This window comes from Protopterus annectens, chromosome 9.part0, assembly GCF_019279795.1.
Source record: "Protopterus annectens isolate FY-2018-M chromosome 9.part0, PAN1.0, whole genome shotgun sequence".
NCBI lineage: Eukaryota > Metazoa > Chordata > Ceratodontiformes > Protopteridae > Protopterus > Protopterus annectens.
Genome location: NC_056743.1, coordinates 555,260,276 through 555,272,951, shown reverse-complemented (window position 1 = coordinate 555,272,951; position 12,676 = coordinate 555,260,276).

The window sequence follows — 12,676 nt, the reverse complement described above, 5'->3', positions numbered from 1 at the left end:
GATCAGTCATGATGCAGTCTAGACTGGAAGCTAGAGGACATACTCAATGAGGACTATACTGAGAGAGCATGAGAGGACATCATGCTGGATAGAAACTGTTTGTGACAGCTATTAATGCCAGCAAATTGATAAACAAGGGACATGAGATGACTATGGGAGTGTGATGGCAATCAAACCTGAAGAATTTCATCCTGGAGAGTAGAGAATTATGTGCTGGAGAGACCAGAGAGATGGCACCAAAGTCATTTGTTGAGGACTGCTGCATGGTCTCACTGAACCAGACTGAGGAGCAGTTTCCAGAGCAGATAAGAGCCGTTGTGAGTAATGAAGCCAGAATGAAGATCATGCCGTCTGACGACTCTTCCACCAAAGTTTTTATATCTTCCTTAATGCTGTGTTTCTTTATGGCAGTTGCCAATAATGCCTCTATGGAGATGTTATTACATTATAGCTGGGCTCCAATGATGTGGTACAAACACTATGAAATATCCAGAGAATGACACTCCTGCATAGTAGCCCAGAGTGCTAAATCCATGATACTGTAAATTTTAAGAAGTCAGTCACATACAGATTAAATTCAGATGCGTTTTAGTTACAGTATTGCTCAACATAATTTTGTGAATAAGAAAGAGCACATGCTGTCCTCCAGAGACATTCCAGGGGGTTACATTTTGAACCACTTGGATCTATTTGGACTTTTGAGACATGGTGTGTTTGCAGTCGTGAGATCAGTTTTCATCCAATGTTACGATCCATCATATGTGGTAAAGTTTCATTTTTTGGAATAGTGAAATTTCATAAAAAAAATATGTATATACACACACACACACACACACACACACTGATCTAATTTACAAGCTGTACATTCCAAAACTTTGCTTTAAACTGCAGATGGTGAAGATCATAAGATCGAAGTTTTGAAACTTTGAAATTGTATCTAAAAAGTAATAAAAAATAATAAAAACAAATAAAAAAGCCTTACTGCACCCACCGCACACCACCTGCTAAATTAGTATACCAACTCTGACACTGCACCACAGGGAGGGAAATGGGAACATTCTCATTCCAGACCCTACAACAATCTCCATTCAAAACGTTCAGTTTCAAAACTTTGATTTTGCCGTCTCGACCGTTTGCATTTCAAAGTTTTGAAACTTCGGGCAAGTGAAGAGAATCCATATATATCCATAACCGCAGTTTGTTGGACAAATCTGTATTGCGTACGAATTGTCTATTACATCCTTCATAATTCTTTGAAATGGAACTGGCATAATGAACAAAATGAGGACACCCTGTTTAGAAAATACAGTAAACTCTCAGTTAACCGACACCCATGGGGGACTGGTAGATGCTGTGTCATTTCTGGTTGCTTGAGTTGCTATTAAAAACAGGCTTGACTAACACTGTACCCTATACTATTTGTTTGGTTTGACTTGTTCTCAGGTTGGGGAGAGAGGGGGTTTATTCCCATTTTCCTTTCTAAAACTCTAAAATTGTAAAAATGTAAGTTGTGTTTTAGTGGGGGTAAAAATTGTACTTTGTTTCTTTGATTGTTTTTGCCATTGCTTGAGTTCTGGTTAAATGAGAGTTTACTGTATAACTATGTAATATACAGAGCAGAAGTGCTAAACAAGGAAAGGGGGCTGTAGAACTGAGATAGTGCCCAAGAAAATGAGATGATATAGGGAAAACACAGGATGAATATTCTTTTTAATGATACTTAACTTGGTAGAAACAAGCCCAGCAGTATACCACGTATTGGTCACTGGTCTCAGTTTTATAATACCACAACCGCTCCACCTGCACAACACCCAGCTTATACTTTTAATCTGTAAAGGTAAGCAGTTTCTTGGTGTATGCTTCTAAATTCCCAGCCCACAGACTTTCTATTCCTCATTTTTAAACAGTTGAAGAACCTGCTGGGAGGAATCTTCTTGACCATTTCATATGTTTGCATGCATTCATTTTCTAATATGAGTTTCCTCATTGCAGCCTTTATTTGGAGTTATTTTTGGCACTGTTGCACAATTATCTGATCCACAGAAGTTTGTGGTATCAAAGTCCATAGGCTCAGAGGGTAGTATTGGATTGCATGAAATACTACACCCCATATAAGTGTTACAAAATGTGTAATTGTATCACCTTAACAAGACACGTTCTACAGCCTGAGGCTGGTGAGGAGGCAGGTGCTATTCCATGTGCTTGACAGTGTAATATGCATTTGATCTGTTATGTGAAACAGTATGCAAAATAATCTTTGGGGTTATGCACCCTTTTGGGAATATGTGGTTTGGCAGTACTGATGAGATAATTTATTCTAGTCCGTAAATTAATGGAGTCCTACGATGAATAATGTTTTTAACTTTAATCTTTATGTATGTATTTTGTTATTTTGATCTGTATTGTCTGAGCTGTCAGTGTCATGAAAATCAAAATAATGAGTCAATCTGTAAATGGTGTGAGATATATTTCAGAGGACTGGGGGTTACAGAACAGAAGGTATGATATATTTCCTTAATACTTTTGTGGCATTCCTTACCAAAGATGCACCTTGCCAAGAAAAGCCCTATGTTTAGCTAGTACACCAAAGCCTTAAATGCTGTTTTTGATCAGTGTCGTACGATTTTCAGAGAAATATATCCTATGTCTGAGGTGTAAGGTACTTAAGTGATGTACAAGCACAAAGCACTCAAAGCATCTTTGTCACCAGATCGAATGCTGTTTTTGAATTTAGTATACAAGTTTGTGTTTTTTCCAGTACTGAGTATAAGGCAGATAGGGACCCAGTTAGAGAGACTTCCTTATATACCTCTTGTTTTGGTTGCTTGTTTTACGTCATCCAGAAAGGGGAAATGTAAATGTGGGAGCGAGGCAGATTCCCCATAAGGACAGGCAAGAAAATTGCCTTTTATGTTTAAGTGCACACCATGATCATACACAATGATATTTGAGGGGCCTTTGTGTCAAATACCCTTCACAGCAATATCTTTATCTGTGCATTTGGAAGACCAACATCTGAATTTAACTGTGAACCATACATTCTGATCTCACCTGCCTGAATGTTCAGCCACTTACTAAAAAGAAGTACAAAAAAAGTTAATTTAGTGACTTCTGCTGTCCAGCCTCTGCTGAACATCTCCATTGTATCAGATGAAAACCTGAAGACCATCTGGTTCTGATATCAACTCACTTTGTTGTATCCCCATTTTAAGCTGACATGGCACTTGCTACTTGCATGTCTACTGAGGCTGAACTCACATCTGCTACAGAAAAGGTGGAGGAGCTAATTATATCTTAAGGGCCTAGGAGGATTCCCCAGATTCCAGTAAGCGAGGAAGTTCTTGGTACCCTTATTGATGTTAGGCACGGTTCAGAACCTCCTAAGCTTGTTAGAAGTGAGGTGGTTCTTAAGAGAATGAATAGACCTGGCAGGTGGTCCCTTTTGGAAAGGAATTTTACTCCTGTAATTTTTTAAGGCACTCATAGGCTTAAAACCCACACAGCGGGGTTTGTCCGTGCCTTCACATGTTTCTTCACTTTCACCCCTTCTAAGAGACTTGAGGCTTCTGATGAGGTGAAAGATCTGGATTCTGGGGAGGAGTGCCCGGCTTAATATTCCCAGACCCATTCTCCTGTTGCCTTTGGATCAGAAGAGGATGTGAATCTCCCCCCCTAATTCCCCTGTTGAGGAGCTGTCCTTTATGGAAAGCATTGTTAAAATGAAAGCACATTTTTAATGGGAAAGTTCCCAAATATTTGAGGTCCAGAACAGATATAAACTTTTGCAATAGATTCTCCCAGGCATTTAAGTGTTGGAAGCCCTCCTTGATACTTTTGGTTCTGCTTTGTTGGCCCGAGTCTCAGCACCCTGTTCTAAAAAATGGCACCTTTTATAAAGTCCCTGATTCTCCAAAATCCCTGTACAAGAATCCTCCTGAACCTGCAGGAATTTATTTTTCTGCTGATAAACTTTCTAAGTAAACTTTCCCCCTTCTGATAAGGACAGTAAGGGTATGTAGAAATATGGTAAGCAGGTGTACAACTCCGTCACCTTGGCCTTCAGGGGGAATACATTACCCAACCTCTATTACCATATATGTTGTGACAATACCTTTCCCACTTTGGGGTGTTTTGGGTGAGATGACTGACTAAGCCAACTCCACTGCCACTTCCTATTGACTTCTGCATCACATGTTGCTTGCCGTTCCCTCAAGTGCAGCTATGCTGCTGCCTCTTTTAGGGTGGTGGTAGCAGGGTCAGTTATCCATAAGTATTCCTGGCTCAGGTAGCTCCCTGATGATGATAATGCCACTTTTAGACTCTCCCTTGTGAACCTAGAATCCATTTGGATCTGCTGCTGCAGACCTTAAAAACCTTACAAGATAAAGGGAGGTTATGCACAAGCTTAAGCAATTGTTTTCAATCACCTATACCTAGGTTTCAAAGGAACTATGTTTTTAATACTCTGTAAATAGACATCCTAAGCAACCTCTGAATGTTGAGACAAATTCCAAAACAGTGTTTTCTGAAAAGCCTGCTCAGAATTCTAGGGGACAGAAGTCGTCCTTCCTTTACAAGTCTGCCTCTGACATTCATCCTTCTCTGCCCTCAGCTAGATTCCCCTTTCTTGAACCTCAACTCAATCCTTACCAATCTGACCACTGTCATGCATTACATAAGCAGGGGGGCATAAAGTCTCACCTTTGCAGACTGACCCTCATAGCTTGGGATTCTAGAATCTGCCATCATTTGACTCTTCAGGCAGTTTATGTTCCCTCAGAGCACAATCTGGCAACAACAATTGGAGCAGGTCCAGGACAGATGCTCATGAGTGGATTCTTCACAGGGAGGGTTTCCTCAACATTGCCCATTGATGGAGTATGCCTCAAGTAGATCGTTTTGCCTTTCCCCTGAACAGACAACTTCCAAAGTTTTGTTCCAGAGTGCCAAATCCTCTGGCTTGTGGAATAGACACCACATCTTTTTCTTTGAAAGCGCATATTCGTGTATGTCCCCCCCCCCTTCCTTTGTTACAAATGCCCCTACACAAGATCATGTGGGACAGGCCCAGGATCTTGTTGGTGACTCCTTTTTTGGCCACGCAGCATTGATTTCCCCTTCTATTTCGCCTGGCCAAGGGCAGTCATCGCAAGTGAGCTCAAAGGACGGATCTTATCACACAGAACTAGGGCTCTCTTATTCAACCTCATCCTTTCACCATACAGTTGACTTGCTGCATGTTAGGGTTTTGATTCCTTTTCAACACCAGTTTTCTAAGGACGTGCTTTGGGTTTTGCAAGCGGCTAAAAAATCCATTACTAGAAAATTTTATGTTGCTAAATGGAAAACATTTCCTGTTTGGTGTCACAAACATGAACAGGACCATATGTTAGTCTCTATTCTTATCGATTGATTATTGATTCATTCATTCCATTCTGGAATTTCCATTTTGGAACTGTTACTTGCTTTTCTTTGTGTACTTTTATAAGCACATCAAGTTGAATATTTCTAGGGGTAGGGCAAGTTTGCCAGGTCTATCCTTCATGAGGTTTTGAAGGGTCCTTCTGTTGCTTCCTCCTTCAGTAGCTTTAATGCTCTCCTTTTGGTAAGGTATATTGCAACAGTGAAAAGGAAGGACATAGTTCAGTTGTGTAAGAATGTACCATAACAGTATATGTCCTCCTTTTTACAATTGCATTATACTGTCCCGCTCTGCTTCAACCTCATCAGTTTTTTTTTTTTACTTGCTGGCTGAGGAGTCTTTATCATCTTTCTGGATGTACATGTTTTATTACTGTTTTTCTCTTATGTCACTGTAGGTCTCCTAGGTCTATCTAATTCTGAGAGAGTGGCATTTGTATATTAAAAACTATAAATAGTGATGGGGAAGGTAGAACTTTGACAGGAGTGGAAAACCTTGGCTTGTGTTCTCAGAAGTAAGAGGACAGGGATCTGAGAATGCTTATAATGTGAAAGGCAAGAGATGATGAGAGGTCCTTCCATAGAGCACTGAAGGGTGTGCTGACTCTGGTGGATATGTCAAATAAAATGTGCAAACTGGAAGTAAGAGCACTATGGTTAGTGGAACTGATGCAATCAACCAGGAGACTGGGGAGAAGAAAGTGAAATAGGCAGTGACAAGACTATGTCCGAGTCAGACTAGGATTAAGGTGGGCGATGATAAAGGCGGGTGTGTGGCGATATATTAATTCACCTATTTGCACTATTTAATAGATCAACAAACATCTGTGGATTGGAAGCATTACCTACTGCAGGAGGCGTTTGATCTTTTCTCTTACTTGTTGTCTTGCTAATACATGACGGTGATGGTTGTGTAAAAATGTACTGCATGATTGTATTGTAGGCCAGAAAAATTTTGGGAACTGGAGGTGCAGCTGCTTGATAGGGCATGTAACAGGGTTGTTGTCATTTTTCTCCCAGCTATCCTTACTTATGGTAGATGCATCGAAGTAAATAATTGTTGTACTCTTTACCTGGTAAAACACAAAATCCAAGGCATACCAAAACAAATCCAAGGCAGAAGGTCATGAGTAGCAACTGTTTTATTTGGTAAAACATCTTAAACAAAACAAAAAACATATAATATAAAGAATATCTGTCATTTTTCATTTTTTTTGTTTTGGTTTTAAGTGGCTTTACCAAATAATGGTTGCTGCTTGCGACCTTCTGCCTTGGATTTGTTTATGTATTACCTACCAGCTATCCCTACTTATGGTGAATGCACGCAGCTAAATAATTGTTGTACTGTGTTCATGTATTACTTAAGCAACTTATTTTGCTACCCAATGCTGTGCAGTTTATTTATACAACCTTCTAATAAAAATTAAGAGGAAATAAAATGTTACTTAATTATATCATCTAACACACTTGCACAGAATGTCCTACTCTTGATTTCCAAGTCAATTCAGTCATCTCTTTGGTATTAACTGCTTTTCGTATCTGGGAGTTTATATGAAACAAGAAATCCTTTTCATATAGATATTTCGATTTTAGGCCACATACAAGAATTTCACCATGTTTATATTATGCACATGGACATATTTTGGCAAAACTATTTACATTTAGCTAGAATTATTTTTCAGACATTATTCTACAATATTTTACAGTTAATGTTTTTTATTACACTGCTATTAAGATACTTTATTCTTGGGTCTCCAATGAAAATTGTCTATCTAGTTGGATACTGCCAGTCAACAAATTCAAGCAAAGAAAACCAACCAGCCAAACAAATTAGTGAATAAAATAAAAGAATCTCAATAAATGCATCAGACTTGAACTCTGTGAACTGTTGATGTTCATCTCTTCAAGAAACTTTAGATCAGCAATAAGCATGGCACCAGTTTATAACTCAGTTCAACGTTTTACCACTTTAATATGCTGTTTGATTATCAGCTGTACTCTTTAACACCATACCTGAATTACATTTGCCAGAACAAAATTTGTAGAATGATATCCAAGTATAACTACAATCCATCTTACTGTCATTGTCACAAGAACTGCACTTCTTAGAAATAAACCCTATGAGTCTGTAAATTGTTTATGCTCCCTATATATGGATCTACTTTCATATATCGAGTTACCTAATAATCAAACTGCCATTCACCAAGACCAAAGCCCGGATGCACGAAACACTGAAATGTCAAAATATCAAACATCAGAACATCAAAAATGGAAATGCACAACTGCCACAAGCCAATAATACAAAACAAAATTGTTTTTGCAGGGGGGTTGTACCCCCCTTGCACCTCCCACACCGCCTGCAAATTAAACATACCATTTATGAGACAGCACTAGATTGAGGAAAATGGACAGTAGAAGTATTCTGTAACAGTTTTCATATCCTGAATAAAAAAAAAATGCTTAATTAAAAAATAACTAACTACATAACAGCAGTAATTTCCCTTCTATAAAATTATTTCCTTACTGTTTTCTGCATAATATTGGTTTATTCCACTATTAGGAACTTCCACCTATGTTAAACTCAATATCCGCCGTTTTCCTTACTTACAAGCTAAAAATTTGAAAGGGATCTTACACTACTTATAGATAGGCATAAGAAAACATCAGAGTGTTTGGGTCTATATTAAAATCACGAAAAAACGTTCCATCGAACGCCGGTTCATAGGTAGGTACTAGGCTATCAGCCCAAGGGCCTATGTAAGACTAGCCATAGGTTCATAGGTAGGTATTATAGGCTATCTGCCCAAGGGCCTACGTAACCCTAACCAGAAAAGGTACCATAGCTTACGCCACCCAAGAAAGTTATTTTCCTGTGCCACTGTCCAGAGGAGAGAGAGAAGTGATCCCCGGGGTGTATTTCCTATTTCACATCCACTCATCAAGATTTTTCTTGAGTGCTAATGAAGAACTTTGCTTGACATAGGTGGGTAGCTTGTCCCAGAGTATAGGAAGCCTCTGGGATAGGAATCTATCCCTCCAGCATGTCCTGTTTATTGTGGTGACAAGGTTTAGGTACCTAGAGCGTGTAGCTTGGAGGGATTGGGATTTCTTTAGGTGTAGCATGTCCAACAGCTCTGTGTTTGACTTAGCTTTATATGTTAGGCAGAGATCACCTCGGAGTAGACAATATGCTATGGAGTAAAGCTGGAGTTTTTTGAGGCGGTCAATGTAGGGCATTTGTTTGAGGCCAGTAATCCTCTTTGTGAGGTACTTCTGTGGCCTTTCCAGCTACTGCAGATGTCTTGTGAGGTACATTCCAAAAGGGGTGTTGTACACTCTAATGGGTCTAATGAGTGACGAGTAGAGGGGAACAATGACCTCTTTTTTTTTTTTTCCTGGATGAGAACCCTTTTATGATGAGGTGTGCCATGTGGAAGGACTTCCTGACTACTGTGGCGATGTGACTGTCAAAGGAGAGACTACTGTCCACCTGGGTCCCAAGGTCTCTTATCACACATGAATGGTCAAAACAGCAATTTCTTTCCCTGGGAAAGATATCGCTAGTACTAAACACACATGCACACTTTAAAACATAACTAAGTGGGGGGTCTTCACCCCCCACACCCCACCCAACTAAACAAACCAACTATGAGATCACATTACAGTGGTGTAAAGTGAAATGTTACAGCTCAGGCCAAGCAACTTTTTTCCATGGAAAAAAAATCGCTGGCCTGAGCCTTCACTATTTTCAGACTTTGGTCTTTGTGTCACTGATGAGGCGTTCGCTGTAATGCCTCTTTGCGATTTAATATAGACCTGAGTGTTTGACAGTGCAAAGTGGAATCTCTTAATCTTTCAGAAATTTGCATGTTTGCCTTTTTGTCTCGTCTTAAATTTGATTATTTGGAATTAGGAATATAAAAGTAGATCCATATGTATATTGCACCCCAGCAAATCGTTCTAGGGCTTCATGTTCTTCCATTTCCCCGGATTCCATATCTTTACTTACTTCTGGGCTAGTCTGCGAGACATCACTAATGTCAAAAACCTAGTGATTATTATACTTAGCTGTGGAATTATCAAATTATATTCATCATTAGTACAATCATTGTGTGAAACTATGGTTACGTTTTCTTCAATATACTGTGAGTAATTTACATACACTTTTTTATAAAATATGGACTGTGAATATCTAATCTCCCTATAACCAGACCATATAATTCCAAGCTTGTTAGGGTTGTTCTGTGTTGTCTTCACCCCCCCCCCCCAACACATTGTGTCTAGCTGTTATCCCTACTAAACCGAAGTTTGATAGAAAGATCTACCACATTGCTTGTCCTAAGCTGACGATATACATTAGGTCAGTTTCATTTACAAAGGTATACTTTCAACTCTTAATTATTCTTTAAGAATTTGGTTTACAAATCTAATGTCAAATATATAACCCACCTTTCTGCTTTTCAGCATTCCTTTCTTCTCCACCCTCTAGTACTATTTTGTTGTCTTTGCATGATCTAACAATGTACAGGAAGTTTATCTTTGACTGCTTTGCCTGCAGAAGCCATTACAATATTTGGGAAATATATGATGATGCATCATTTTCCTACTCGTCAAATGAACGTTAACGACAGTAAAAAAAGGTCTTACTGTATTTCATGTCTAAGGTGCCACTGCCAGGTTACAGGTCAGATCATGGGGAACAGTTGCAAAATGTCAGTGACTCTGCATATAGCAAATCTGATTGTGATACCAGGATCATTAGCACCCTGCTGATTCATTCTTTTCTCCAGGTGATGGGATTAATGTTCTAATACTGATTCCATGTACGGCATCAGGGATGTTCTGCGCTTGTTGGGAGACATCCAGATGGATTTAAAAACAGACCTATATGCCTACATTTAATATAGCTTAGGTTAATGTGAACTGTCCCATGACAGCTGTCATCAAGAATACAGTACATATATTTTTTCAAGCCATTAAGAGTTTCTTTCAGTCATTTTCTTGTTCGTCAATGTTTTTGTACCAATTTTACCCTAAGTTGTCTAATGCACATGATAATTTCATGTTTCTCTTGATGTAATATTTTATTTTGCTCGTAATAACCATCTGTTAAAAATGGCTGCATTATTTTTAGTTTAACTGCATGTATCCAGTCTTCTTTCCAATTCTATCACAAATTTATTTAGCCTCTTATAAGCAAGTGTATGTCACCTCATTTCAACTCAATGATGCATTTCATTTTTGCAAAACCTTTCCCTTACTGCTTTCTATCTCACTTGCGTTTGTATACGGTGCTTCATCTCTAAGAAAGGACATCCGATTTTATTATTCCTTTCTTACTCTCTCATCGTTTTCTTACAATTTCTACTTACCTTATTGAGCCTGTTCCATTAATCTTCTTACTAAGCCCTCTGTACTACTTTATAATACCATTTATTCTCTTCTTAACCGTTCTTAAATATGATTTTCCATTTTATAAGCTTTGTTCATTTCTTGAATGTGTGACATGCACTTTAATTTTCTACTTCCCCAATCTCCAAATCTCCTTTTCTTAATATTTTACCTTCAGCCAAATCCTCTTTCTCTAAATTTACTATGTTCTGTTTATAGGAGCTTTCATACGTAATCCCCCTGTAGATAAGCAAATTGAGAAATCAGATAAATCTGGTTTATACACAGTGCTTATTTCTCTCTTTTTATATTAAAAAAAAAACTCTCTTTGGTAATATTCATTCATCATGGGTGGCAGAATCGTAGAACCAGGGGTAGGGGGAACCCCCCCACTTTTACAGCTGCAAGACCTGTTGGAAAAAATTAATGAAGTGGAGTTTTCATGCTAACATGGATTTGGCCGTGGAAGTTGAACTAAACTAGTTGTTCCTGTTCTCTTATTGCTTTGTTACAGGACTTATGCTGCCACTGTTCTGTTCATGCTGCCAGTCATGCCAGTAAGGAGAGTTTTTTCTAGGATTTATGCTGCTCGTGTGTGTGTGTGTGTGTGTGTGGGGGGGGGTGCCCCAGTTAGTTATACCTGGTGGTTAGTGTTACTCCGGTTCAAACAAGAGCCTGAATTCTCTACCCATACCAACACTTGTGATTCAGGGAGTTAAGGCCATAGCTCTCAACTGTCCAGATTTTCACAGAATATTTGGCTCATAGTTTTGGTCTTTTCCTCTTAAAATTTGTGGTTTTCTAGCAAATCAGTGAGAACTGAATTCACTAAATAATGATAGCCCTTTAAGTTTCACTCTTCCCATCTTTCAGGAAACACATGGTAACACAAAACACTTTATTTTAGCAACTTTTGAAGATTATACAAGCAATATTTAAAATGTGTCCCTGGTTTGCGGCCTTTGCCCCCCCCCCCCCAAAAAAAATATATTTTGGCTTTTTCCAGACTTGTGTTGTGAAGTTGAGAGATTTAGTTGAGTGTGAAGTGGATTTCACACAGTAATGGGCACATTTCTTCTTTTCTTTGAAACAGTGCAGTTGTCATCTGTATATCACCATTAATCTCTCAGATCTAGCTTCAAAACATTGTTTACCTTTTTCCATGGTTCTTCCCCAGCTTTCTTATCTGAAGCATAATGAAATGTTTAATTTTTATTAATTTTTATTTCATAAGTGTATTTTATTTCATAAATATCTATATTCCTATCTGAGTTTTTCATTGAGAATAATTCATCTACCATCTTACTTTGTAATACTCATCAAATTTGTCAGTCACTTTCTCCAACAATTTTCATGGCTAATGTCGTTATAAGGCTTTGTAAGTAAATTCTAGTTAATATAATTCTTTATTTTTTCTGGGATGTCCATCACCCTCATATCAAAATGATCATCAAAATGATGTTTTGCTATGCTAGATTTTTCTTTTAGACGTATCTGATGTTTGCAGCAAGACAAATAACTGAAAAGTGCTCTTAAATTACAAGTGCAAGAACAGTATGTTTTTGAAAATACATTGGATCACTGACAAATATGCAAGACCTCCAATCTTTGCTTTTTTCTAGTTGCAGCAGTGCAAAGGCTGAAGGTTATAACTTGCTGTTGCACAGATAATTGCTTACCTACACACACAGCTATTTTTTTCTGCAAACACATTCTTAGGTTCTCTCTCTGTCTCTCCCTCTTTATATATATATATATATATATATATATATATATATATATATATATATATATATATATATATAATGTTTACATTCATTTACACGAATCACACACCATATTAAAAATAAATTGCCTGGAGTAA